This window comes from Crinia signifera, chromosome 4, assembly GCF_055691185.1.
Source record: "Crinia signifera chromosome 4, ASM5569118v1, whole genome shotgun sequence".
Classification (NCBI taxonomy): domain Eukaryota; kingdom Metazoa; phylum Chordata; class Amphibia; order Anura; family Myobatrachidae; genus Crinia; species Crinia signifera.
Window position 1 is genome coordinate 310908530 of NC_139220.1, and position 14260 is coordinate 310922789.

General features: G+C 45.9%; 1 long non-coding RNA gene across 1 annotated transcript; it reads left to right on the forward strand.

The window, feature by feature from the left end:
* Positions 1–29: 29 nt before the first annotated feature.
* On the forward strand, positions 30–10517 carry LOC146072835 (uncharacterized). The gene is made up of 3 exons (XR_014473243.1): positions 30–1410; positions 5118–5213; positions 10123–10517. It is a non-coding gene; the product is annotated as an uncharacterized LOC146072835 (long non-coding RNA).
* The last annotated feature ends 3743 nt before the right edge of the window (positions 10518–14260 follow it).

Sequence of the window (14260 nt, forward strand, 5' to 3'; positions counted from 1 at the left end):
ACATTACTACTGAGTATACCACTGACTCCACTCCATCTGACATTACTACTGAGTACACCACAGACTCCACTCCATCTGACATTACTACTGAGTATACTACTGACTCCACTCCATCTGACATTACTACTGAGTACACCACAGACTCCACTCCATCTGACATTACTACTGAGTATACCACTGACTCCACTCCATCTGACATTACTACTGAGTATACCACAGACTTCACTCCCTCTGACATTACTACTGAGTATACCACTGACTCCACTCCATCTGACATTACTACTGAGTATACCACTGACTCCACTTCATCTGACATTACTACTGAGTATACCACAGACTCCACTCCATCTGACATTACTACTGAGTATACCACAGACTCCACTCCATCTGACATTACTACTGAGTATACCACTGACTCCACTTCATCTGACATTACTACTGAGTATACCACTGACTCCACTTCATCTGACATTACTACTAAGTATACCACTGACTCCACTCCATCTGACATTACTACTGAGTATACCACTGACTCCACTCCATCTGACATTACTACTGAGTATACCACTGACTCCACTTCATCTGACATTACTACTGAGTATACCACTGACTCCACTCCATCTGACATTACTACTGAGTATACAACTGACTCCACTCCATCTGACATTACCACTGAGTATACCACGGACTCCAGTCCATATGACATTACTACTGAGTATACCACAGACTCCACTCCATCTGACATTACCACTGAGTATACCACAGACTCCACTCCATCTGACATTACTACTGAGTATACCACAGACTCCACTTCATCTGACATTACCACTGAATATACCACTGACACCACACTGACTAACACGACTCCTGAGTATTCCATAGAATCCACTCCATCTGACATTTCTACTGAATATACAATTGACTCCACACCATCTGACACTAGCACTGAGTATACCACAGTCTCCACTCCATCTGACATTACCACTGAGTATATCACAGACTTCACTCCATCTGACATAACTACTGAGTATACCACTGACTCCACTCCATCTGACATTACCACTGAGTATACCACAGACTCCACTCCATCTGACATTACCACTGAGTATACCACTGACTCCACTCCATCTGACACGACTCCTGAGTATACCACAGACTCCACTCCATCTGACACAACACATGAGTATACCATAGAATCCACTCTGTCTGACACAACTCCTGAGTATAGCACAGACTCCACTCCATCTGACATGACTTCTGAGTATACCACAGACTCCACATTATCTGACATGACTCCTAAGCCTACCATTGCATCCACTGTATCTGGCACAACTCCCGAGCCTACCACTGGAACCACTGTATCTAGCATGACACATAAGCCTTCCACTGGAACCACAATACCTAGCACAGGTAACCAATGTCCACAGAAATGATCCAATCCTACTGATAAGCGGTAAATAGTTACTCAAGGTGCCTCCTGTTGCTTTTGCACATTATCACACAGCTGCTGTAAACTAGGACTCAGCGGCCATGAATTAGCATTAATCTATAAATCTGACCCCAAAACTACAGTACTTTAGCAACACAGCTATGACATTCCCATAGCACACCCAGAACCAGAATCTTTAGTGTCAACATGGCTGAGACCCGCTGAAGTGCCTAATAGGAACAGCTCCTAATTCTATTTTCACTTTAACGCTCTCTGTGTCTTAGTACATAAACCCCAAAGTCACCAGTGTCTGTAAGTATAATTATACTGTTTATACAGTAAATACCAAGACTAGACTTTTTGATGCTCTGTGTATTGAAAAAAAAAGAATTAGCCCTTTTTCACTGGGGACAGAAGGCACAGTCCCTCTTTGAGAAGAGGCATGACAAAACTGATCCCAGAGAAAGCCATTGCTATGATGTCCCATCCCACATGAATGTTTTTAACTTCAGATGTATTTCTTATTCAGTTAAAATATCCTTTATTTAAAAAACCAATTTGAATATATCCAGAATTCAAACCCATTATCTGCTGTATTCCAGCATGTACATCCTAAATATTAAGCTACTAGGTGATTCATCCAGGCCTACGGGCGCTCTTCACGCCAGCGTATGGGGCTCCACCCCCTTGACCTGTGAACGGTGAAATTTGGTTTGTGTAGGAGGCGCGGGTGGTGAATTACTGCGGGGGCGGGAGTGGCGGTTGTGTGGTGACACTGCTTTGCTCTACACTTACACTGTGATTCTCATTTAACAATACACCCCACACCATGATGGCCATTACACATTACATTTTACCGCACACAGCAATGCACCCTTCACTATAGTCCACGCCATAATTGCCGTAACACTATACACCACACCGTAATGCCACTTACACTTTACACCACAGGGCATAATGCAGCGTACACTATACGCCACACACCGTAATGCCACTTAGCTATACTCCACACACTGCAATACACCATACACAATATGCCAAACTGTAAAGCCCCTTACACTATATGCCTGGTGTATTAATACACCTTACACTATACGTCACCCACCGTAATGCCACTTACACTATACACCACACACTGCAATGCCCGTTACACTATCCGTCACTCCGTAATGCCGCGGAAACTATTCGCTACGCAACATAATTCCCCTTACACATTACACCAAACACGGTAATGAGCCTTACACTATACACAACACCATACACAATATGGCATCATTGCATCACACCGGTTACGGTAACATGTGTGGAGACAGGGTCTGAACTGCAGGGGCAATACAGAGCCCCAAACCCCTGCCCCCCAGAAATTAATATAGCACTTAAGTCACACATAAATTAATATAGCACATAAATTAATAATGACTAATACAGCACATAAGTCCCCCACCCAATAATAGAGAACATACCGTAGGTCCCCCACATATAGTAATACACAGACAATAGGCCCCCCCAGAGAATAATGCCGCAAATAGCCCTCTCCCTAGATAATACAGCACATAGGTCCCCCTCAACAGATAATTATACAGCACATAGGGCCCGCCAATCATAATACAGCACATACCTGTAGGTTGTCCCCCACACAGATAATTATACAGCACATAGGGCCCCTTCCCCACATACAATACAGCATCCCCCACAAAAACAAAGATAATAATACAGCACACGGTCAGTCACCTACCAGTGTGCAGAGGGGAGGCGGAGGGGATGTAGTTAAGTCATGCTTGCACCAAGCAGGCAGGAAAGCAGGTGTCACTATGTAGGCTGTGTGGCGCCGGCGGTCCCTCCTTCCTGTAGTAGAACAGGCAGAGTGCACTTGCAGTGCGAGTAGATCCGCCGGCGCGGGACTGCATCACATCATGTCATGCAGGGCTGGGACTGGGCAGGAATAATTTATTAGCAAGCGTGAAGGGGTGATGGTCATCCCTCCCTCCCCCGTGCACAATGCCTATGAGCAGCAGCCTCAGACTGACAGCTGGAAGGCAGGGAGAAAGCCTTCCGGCTGTCAGGTGTCCCAGCAGCAGCGCTCCCCCATGCTGACCCGGTGCTCCAGTGAAGTGAGGCACCAGCACGGGGAGGGAGAGGAGGCAGTGGGTGTCTGGCACCGCAGCGGGCTGGTTTGGGTGACTCTCTGGGCAGCACTAAGGTGCCTCTCTGTCACTCTGTGAGTGTGTGTGGGCGGAGTCAAACAGGCTCTGATAGGCTTAGCCTATGACTCCGCCCATGACTCCACCCAGCGTTATACATCCACTTTCAGAGTGACACATCTGGGCTATTAAATAAGAGATTTTGTCCTAAATAAAAACTAGAGATTTCTAAAAACTGCATATGAAGCTACTTGTATATTGTAAAAATAATTGAGCAGATCTTTGTAGTGTGCAGCCACATTCTGTCCCTTGCAGCCACCCACTACATAGATCTACTCAGCTGCAATGCTGATCATTTTTTCACAAACTACAATGTGAGCATCAAATAGTTAGACTTTTCTAACTTTCTATGCAAGAGCAGATACTGTAGCATGTCTGACTGCAATGCCACAGGCGATGGGATTGAGTCATGGGTATGTAAGCATCTATTTATTTATTTATTTATTTACAGTTTCTTATATAGCGCAGCAGATTCCGTTGCGCTTTACAATAGTAGACAGTGATAAGACAAACTGGGTAACAACAGACAGACTTGGAGGTAGGAGGGCCCTGCTGCAAGCTTACAATCTATAGGGATATAGGGGGGAAACATAAGGACAGGCACCAGTAATAGCATAGCAGTTACAAGTCCAGAAGGGAAGCTATATAATACATAAGTGCCTCGGAGGGTTATGCATGTAGAACTTAAATATGATAGGCTTGCCTGAAGAGGTGAGTTTTCAGGGAACGCTTGAAAGTTTGGAGACTGGTGGAGAGTCTTAATGTGCGTGGAAGGGCATTTCATAGGGTGGGAGCAGCCCAATAAAAGTCCTGTAATAATGAATGGGAGCTAGTGATCGGTGCAGAAGAGAGACGCAGATCTTGTGCGGAGCGTAGTGGTCGAGAAGGGAGATATTTTGTGATAAGTAGAGAGATATGCTGGTGCAGTATGGTTAATAGCTTTATATGCAAGTAGAAGTGTTTTATATTGAATACGGTAATATACAGGCAACCAATGGAGGGACTGGCAGAGCGGATCAGCAGACGATGAGCGTCTTGCAAGGAAGATCAGCCAAGCAGCAGCATTTAAAATTGATTGCAGTGGTGAGAGTCTGTTCTTGGGAAGACCAGTTAGGAGACTATTGCAATAATCAATCTAGTAAAGGACTGTGTGACTGAATAACAAAGAGCTCTCAGGCTAACTCCATGAATGTTATATAGGTATTAGTAAAGGGTAAGGAGACAGGGGTAGCTAAAAGATGACAGAGTCATACATACATATTGCAGAATCCAAACCTTGTGAGAGTCTGGGAAACAGAACATCTCTAGGTTTTGGCAGAACATTAGTTGGATTTATTGCTGTGTGTAATTTTTATTGCATATTTTCCAAGTAGCAACTTGATGCACATTTATACTGTAGCCCAATCACACATTTAATTACTTATGCAAATGAAGCAATGACATATTTATTAGTTGCTGATCAAGATCTTTAATGTATCTGTGTATAGATTACTGTCTGAATGGCGGCACTTATGATGGGATAAAGTGTCAGTGCACAGGGGACTTCACAGGATCTCGGTGTGAAATACCGAACAACAGGACAGGTGCGTATAAATCACTAACATCCCCAGGAATATATAATTGTAGTATTATTATTATTATTAGTTATGTATGAATTTGGGAGATAACTGGAGCACAGGAGGAAGCCTATGCAAGTACAGGGAACACACAAACTCCACACAGATAGTGCAGTGATCATAAAAGTAGCCATGGCTGAAGCAATGTACTAACCACTGTGCCACCAGGCTGCCAATACATGCCAATCATTGCTTTACTAGATGCTCACACATCCCATTCTGTCAGAGCCCTGCGCCGGATCCCCGCTGTTCCCCCATCGCCACATGCAGCCCAAAAATAACCGTATCCATCCATAGGTGCCAATTTATGTTCTTGCTGTTGGGTGCTCAATCCAAAAAATATAGAGGAGTGGCTTCATGGGGAAGGGGTGTGGCCACAAAATAATACCAATTTATATTATGGAGCATAGTTGTCTCCAATAGTCAGATTACGGCAACAGAGTTCCACATACAGTACATAAATGCCCCCACAGTGCAGGTACTCCGCGGACAGAATACACTCTTCCCGCAATACTGTTTCCCAGGTGGCTGGTCTGGCAATGTGGGTGCTGCAGCCGCAAATTAGCAAGTTAATATGGTGGCCCAGCAGTAGGACTCTGGCCCGTGCAGTGGCGTAGCTACGTTTTGCCCCCCCCCCGCCGCCGCCTCGCCAAGCACCCCTACCCCCCTGCCCTGCCTCCCCACCGCCCATGCAAACCCCCGCCCAATCCCCCACAGCCTTACCTATCGCGCTGGTCCCGGCGGCTCCGTTCTTCTGCTGAGGACCACCACAAAATGGCCGCCCCCATACAGCAGACAGTTTCAGAGAACTGTGTGCTATATGGGGGCGGCCATTTTGTGGTGGTCCTCAGCAGAAGAACGGAGCTGCCGGGACAAGCGCGATAGGTAAGGCTGTGGGGGATTGGGGGGGGGGCGGTTAACTATAGCACCGGAGCAGATTTTCATTCTGCTGCCACCAGTTCCAGTCCAAAAAATGCTCCAGCCTGATAATCACTCCCATCAGTTTCAGGCTGACATTTGCTCCAATCAGCTGCAGCTTGGTTATATTTAATTTGGTTGCAGTCCAAAATTATTCTGCAGTTCCAGTTTGACATCAGAACTTTCCTGTCCCTTGGGTAATTCCCTCAATTAGTTTCCTTCTTTGTCCCTTTCAAGATATCCTAGCACTAGTAAGGAAGGACCAAGTCAGATGACCGAGGCTTACTTGTCAGACGTTGAAATAAAGCTCAAATCTCCTTTTGGGGAACCCCGGTGAAAACTGCCAGTGTGTTACAGTCTGTGGCCTTGCTCTGGGTCTCCATCAACTGCCCGTTACTAGTCAGAGTTCTACTATAGTCCAAGAGCATGAACTATAATTTCCAGTTTTTAACATCGTTAACTGGATCCATTTTGGTTAAGATCTAAAGCCAGATCCACAAAAACCGCAGAGAGTTACAATAAGCTGTTACAGTAGATACAGATGGAGCAGCCTTCAGATGGAGCTGGCGGACATCAGCTTCATCTGACGGGGATGCACGAGTGTATCACTTGCTCGTGGGTCCCCATCAACAAGGCGGTGGGGAGCGGCTTTCCTGTTTGTCTCCACTTCAGGGAGACGGACAGTGATCGGGGGCAGGCTGTGGCAGCTGGGGGCAGAGCCAGGTGGAGGGCTGCTACATCCTCCAACAGAATGGGGCTTGCGGGCATCTTGTGCATGAGTAATAGAAGGAGTGAGCAGGGTGACGTGGCGCTATCTGGAGGGATCTGCCTGATGGATCTCTCGAGGTGTATCCCAATTTCACCTCAGGGTAAAGACAATATTAAAAGGGGGTGTAGAGATCCACTCGTGGGCGCTCCCTGTGGTTCGGAAAGTGAAGGAGGGGAGAATGGAGAAAATAAAGGGGGAGTATGGTACTTCCCTTTGTCTTCTTCTCCTGTGTGACTACTTTCTCCTGTAGATATTCTTAGGTTAGGATGTTCCTGATTCCAAATGTGTCTCGGTGATCATATGGAAAGGATGAAAATAAAAAATCAGAGAAATCCACAATGAGAAGTATCCCTGGGGTAAAGAGTATGTTGTTATTATGTCACTTCGAGCTACGGTGGCGTACCGAACTCACTTGTGACAACAAGGATACAGGTGCATCAAGGTATCTTTGGGTCAATAAATGAGGTGGCGTACCCGTACTCACGTGATAGGGCGGAAATCAAAGCGCATCAAGGTTTCTTTAAATATCCGTTTTTTATTGGACAAGATTAAAACATCAATGGAATAAAAATAGGAAAGAAGGTGTAAAGTGGAAGGTGAGGTGCCTTACCAGGTGATGGTTGGGTGATCAATGTGACTCTATATGTGCCATAACGCATATATAGAGTCACATTGATCACACTAGTCTGGATCCTGAAGAAGAGATAGTATTATCTCGAAACATGTCGGCCCAGATCTAGTGTACCCCCAGGAGGCAGAAAAGCTGTGAAGGTGAGTCTAGCTAACCTGTGAGAACTTGGGTGTATGTTATCCGGTTTGACTTCACCCAACCATCACCTGGTAAGGCACCTCACCTTCCACTTTACACCTTCTTTCCTATTTTTATTCCATTGATGTTTTAATCTTCTCCAATAAAAAACAGATATTTAACCCCTTCCTGACGCAGCCAGTTTTTGCCTTCCTGACAGAGCCATTTTTTTCAAATCTGACATGTATCACTTAAGTGGGTATAACTTTTTTTTGCTTTTACTTATCCCAGTGATTTTGAGATTGTTTTCCCGTGACACATTGTACTTTAAATTAGTGGTGAAATTTGGTCGATACAGTTTTTTTTTTTTGGGGAAAAATACCAAAGTGTCGTGAAAAAATGGAACATTTTGCTATTTGCAAAATGTTCCATTTTCTGCTTGTGAGACAAATAATCATATCACTCAAAATAGTTAATAACTAACAAAGACCATATCTATTCTTTATTTTTAAATCATTATTTAAACCGCCTTTATTTTTTTTGGACGCTAGGGGGCAGCAGAGTCTAAATTTTACACTACATGCATTTCAACGCTACTTTTGGCTATTCACTTTTTAACAGCCAATAGCAGCGATCGCCCAAGATGGGAGGCATCGCTGCCCCCCCTGGGCAATGAGGGAGGATGTCTGCTGTCAGGGACAGCAGACATTGTCCCTCTGCCACCTCGTCTCGAGACGGGGTGGCAATTTAAAGTCATGACGTATATATACGTCATGTGTCGGGAAGTACTTCCCGGCCATGACGTATATATACGTCAAATGTCGGGAAGGGGTTAAAGAAACCTTGATGCGCTTTGATTTCCGCCCTATCACGTGAGTATAGGTACGCCACCTCATTTATTGACCCAAAGATACCTTGATGCCACTGGCGTAACTACAGCACCGCAGCCCCCGCGGTCGCGGGGAGGCGCTGGGTAAGTGCGGGCGCCGGGGGGCTGCGGTGCTATCGTAATGCCCCATCCCCCGCAGCGTTACCTATATTCGCTGCGGCGGTCCCAGCTCCCCTGGCTTCATTCTGCTATTGCGACGGGCTACCATAAAATGTCCGCCCCCATATAGCAGCCAGTTCTTTGAAACTGTCTGCTGTATGGGGGCGGCCATTTTGTGATGGTCCGTGTTTCATATCAGAATGAAGCCAGAATGGGAGCCGGGACCAGCGCAGCGAATACAGGTAAGTATGCGGGGGATGGGGGGTTGGGGGGGCATCGGCGTCCGGAGTGGGGGTGAGGGTGAGGGTGAGGGTGAGGGGGGGGGCGCGTGTTTTATTATCGGCGGGGGGGCGCCAAAATTATAGTTACGCTGCTGCTTGATGCACCTGTATCCTTGTTGTCACAAGTGAGTTCGGTACGCCACCGTAGCTCGAAGTGACATAATAACAACATACTCTTTACCCCAGGGATACTTCTCATTGTGGATTTCTCTGATTTTTTATTTTCATCCTTTCCATATGATCACCGACACACATTTGGAATCAGGAACATCCTAACCTAAGAATATCTACAGGAGAAAGTAGTCACACAGGAGAAGAAGACAAAGGGAAGTACCATACTCCCCCTTTATTTTCTCCATTCTCCCCTCCTTCACTTTCCGAACCACAGGGAGCGCCCACGAGTGGATCTCTACACCCCCTTTTAATATTATCTTGTGCATGAGGACCATCTTCTGTCAGTTGGAGGCCGGAGCGATTGGCAATAATATCACCAGGAGCAGCTCAAATGAGAGCTGCTCCATCTGTATATTATTATGTTAGGTACTATCTGTAACACTAGGTTGCACTCTTCTATTACTGTACATGTAAGAGCAGTAACAGGATCACAATTAGCACAGCCTGAAAAAGTTCTACCATTGTACCATTGCGGCTGGTATGTGGGATATTGTCTATTTTTCTTTTTCGCACACAAATACCAATATTTATCTATTTATTTATTTTATTTATTTACAGTTTCTTATATCAATAGTAGACAGTGATAAAACAAACTTGGTAACAACAGACAGACCCGGGGGTTAGAGGGCCCTGCTGCAAGCTTGATAGCTTCCAAACATAAAGTACTTTTGCAGTCCAGTTTCTATTTTGCAATTCATACTGTCTGGTTTAAATGTTTAAATTAATTGTAATTTTTTCTTTTAAAAAAAAAATGTTCTATAAATGTTGAATGATGTTATGTTGTTATTTTAAAGTGGCTCACCATCAGATCTGCTAATAGCGCTAGGGCTGTTGAGCCTAACTAGACGTTGGACCTGAAAGTGTTAAATTAGTAGAAATTAGGAAAATAATTCACTGGGTAATAATATAAAAAGATTTAAGCCAATATATGTATGAAATTACAAAAAGCAGCCATAATGTTTAGTGTCAATTAATTCAAACCTAATTTTCTTCAACAGCCCCAACTACTACAAAAGCTACAAGCAATTCATCTTCCTCAGCCGCAACATCCAGCACTACAACTATGCCTGAAATTACAGAGACCATATTTCACACAAGTACTGCAGACATAGCACCTACAGACACCAGCCCATCTGACATTACCACTGAGTATACCACAGACTCCACACCATCTGACATTACTACTGAGTATACCACAGACTCCACTGCATCTGACATTACTACTGAGTATACTACTGACTCCACTCCATCTGACATTACCACTGAGTATACCACAGACTCCACTCCATCTGACCTTACCACTGAGTATACCACAGACTCCACTCCATCTGACATTACTACTGAGTATACCACAGACTCCACTCCATCTGACATTACTACTGAGTATACCACAGAGTCCACTCCATCTGACATTACTACTGAGTATACCACAGACTCCACTCCATCTGACATTACTACTGAGTATACCACAGACTCCACTCCATCTGACATTACTACTGAGTATACCACAGAGTCCACTCCATCTGACATTACTACTGAGTATACCACAGACTCCACTCCATCTGACATTACTACTGAGTATACCACAGACTCCACTCCATCTGACATTACTACTGAGTATACCACAGACTCCACTCCATCTGATATTACTACTGAGTATACCACAGACTCCACTCCATCTGACATTACTACTGAGTATACCACAGACTCCACTCCATCTGACATTACTACTGAGTATACCACAGACTCCACTACATCTGACATTTCTACTGAGTATACCACAGACTCCACTCCATCTGACAATACTACTGAGTATACCACAGACTCCACTCCATCTGACATTACTACTGATTATACCACAGACTCCACTCCATCTGACATTACCACTGAGTATTCCACAGACTCCACTGCATCTGACATTACCACTGAGTATACCACAGACTCCACTCCATCTGACATCACCACTGAGTATACCACTGACTCCACTCCATATGACATTACCACTGAGTATACCACTGACTCCACTCCATATGACATTACCACTGAGTATACCACTGACTCCACTCCATCTGACATTACTACTCAGTATACCGCAGACTCCACTCCATCTGACATTACTACTGAGTATACCGCAGTCTCCACTCCATCTGACATTACTACTGAGTATACCGCAGACTCCACTCCATCTGACATTACTACTGAGTATACCGCAGACTCCACTCCATCCGACATTACCACTGAGTATACCACAGACTCCACTCCATCTGACATTACCACTGTGTATACCACAGACTCCATTCCATCTGACATTACTACTGTCTATACCTCTGACTCCACTCCATCTGACATTACTACTGAGTATACCACAGACTCCACTCCATCTGACATTACTACCGAGTATACCACAGACCCCACTCCATCTTACATTACTACTGAGTATACCACAGAATCCACTCCATCTGACATTACTACTGAGTATACCACAGACTCCACTCCATCTGACATTACCACTGAGTATACCACAGACTCCACTCCATATGACATCACTACTGAGTATACCACAGACTCCACTCCATCTGACAAGACTCCAGAGGATACCACAGTCTCCACTCCGTCTGACACGACTCCAGAGTATACCACAGACTCCACTCCATCTGACACGACTCCAGAGTATACCACAGTCTCCACTCCGTCTGACACAACTCCAGAGTATACCACAGTCTCCACTCCGTCTGACACAACTCCAGAGTATACCACAGATTTCACTCCATCTGACACGACTCCTGAGTATACCACAGATTCCACTCCATCTTACACAACGCCAGAGTATATCACAGTGTCCACTCCGTTTGACACGACTCCTGAGTATACCACAGTCTTCACTCCGTCTGACACAACTCCAGAGTATACCACAGACTCCACCCCATCTGATACGACTCCAGAGTATACCACAGACTCCACTCCATCTGACACGACTCCAGAGTATACCACAGATTCCACTCCATCTGACACAACGCCAGAGTATATCACAGTCTCTACTCCGTCTGACACGACTCCTGAGTATACCACAGTCTCCACTCCGTCTGACACGACTCCAGAGTATACCACAGACTCCACCCCATCTGATACGACTCCAGAGTATACCACAGACTCCACCCCATCTGATACGACTCCAGAGTATACCACAGACTCCACTCCATCTGACACGACTCCAGAGTATACCACAGTCTCCACTCTGTCTGACACAACTCCAGGGTATACCACAGTCTCCACTCTATCTGACGCGACTCCTGAGTATACCACAGACTCCACTCCATCTGACACGACTCCAGAGGATACCACAGTCTCCACTCCGTCTGACACAACTCCAGAGTATACCACAGACTCCACCCCATCTGATACGACTCCAGAGTATACCACAGACTCCACTCCCTCTGACACGACTCCAGAGTATACCACAGTCTCCACTCCGTCTGACACAACTCCAGAGTATACCACAGTCTCCACTCCATCTGACACGACTCCTGAGTATACCACAGACTCCACTCCATCTGACACGACTCCAGAGGATACCACAGTCTCCACTCCGTCTGACACGACTCCAGAGTATACCACAGACTCCACTCCATCTGATACGACTCCAGAGTATACCACAGACTCCACTCCATCTGACACGACTCCAGAGTATACCAAAGTCTCCACTCCGTCTGACACAACTCCAGAGTATACCACAGCCTCCACTCTGTCTGACACAACTCCAGAGTATACCACAGACTCCACTCCATCTGACACGACTCCAGAGTATACCACAGTCTCCACTCTGTCTGACACAACTCCAGAGTATACCACAGATTCCACTCCATCTTACACAACGCCAGAGTATATCACAGTCTCCACTCCGTTTGACACGACTCCTGAGTATACCACAGTCTCCACTCCGTCTGACACAACTCCAGAGTATACCACAGACTCCACCCCATCTGATACGACTCCAGAGTATACCACAGTCTCCACTCTGTCTGACACAACTCCAGAGTATACCACAGATTCCACTCCATCTGACACAACGCCAGAGTATATCACAGTCTCCACTTCGTTTGACACGACTCCTGAGTATACCACAGTCTCCACTCCGTCTGACAAAACTCCAGAGTATACCACAGACTCCACCCCATCTGATACGACTCCAGAGTATACCACAGACTCCACTCCATCTGATACGACTCCAGAGTATACCACAGACTCCACTCCATCTGACACGACTCCAGAGTATACCAAAGTCTCCACTCCGTCTGACACAACTCCAGAGTATACCACAGCCTCCACTCTGTCTGACACAACTCCAGAGTATACCACAGACTCCACTCCATCTGACACGACTCCAGAGTATACCACAGTCTCCACTCTGTCTGACACAACTCCAGAGTATACCACAGTCTCCACTCCATCTGACACGACTCCTGAGTATACCACAGACTCCACTCCATCTGACACGACTCCAGAGGATACCACAGTCTCCACTCCGTCTGACACAACTCCAGAGTATTCCACAGACTCCACCCCATCTGATACGACTCCAGAGTATACCACAGTCTCCACTCAGTCTTACACAACTCCAGAGTATACCACAGTCTCCACTCTGTCTGACACAACTCCAGAGTATACCACATATTCCACTCCATCTGACACAACGCCAGAGTATACCACAGTCTCCACTCCGTCTGACACGACTCCTGAGTATACCACAGACTCCACCCCATCTGATACGACTCCAGAGTATACCACAGACTCCACTCCATCTGACACGACTCCAGAGTATACCACAGTCTCCACTCTGTCTGACACGACTCCAGAGTATACCACAGACTCCACCCCATCTGATACGACTCCAGAGTATACCACAGACTCCACTCCATCTGACACGACTCCAGAGTATACCACAGATTCCACTCCATCTGACACGACTCCAGAGTATACTACAGACTCCACCCCATCTGATACGACTCCAGACTATACCACAGATTCCACTCCATCTGACACGACTCCTGAGTATACCACAGATTCCACTCCATCTGACACGACTCCTGAGTATACCACAGACTCCACTCCATCTGACACAACGCCAGAGTATACCAC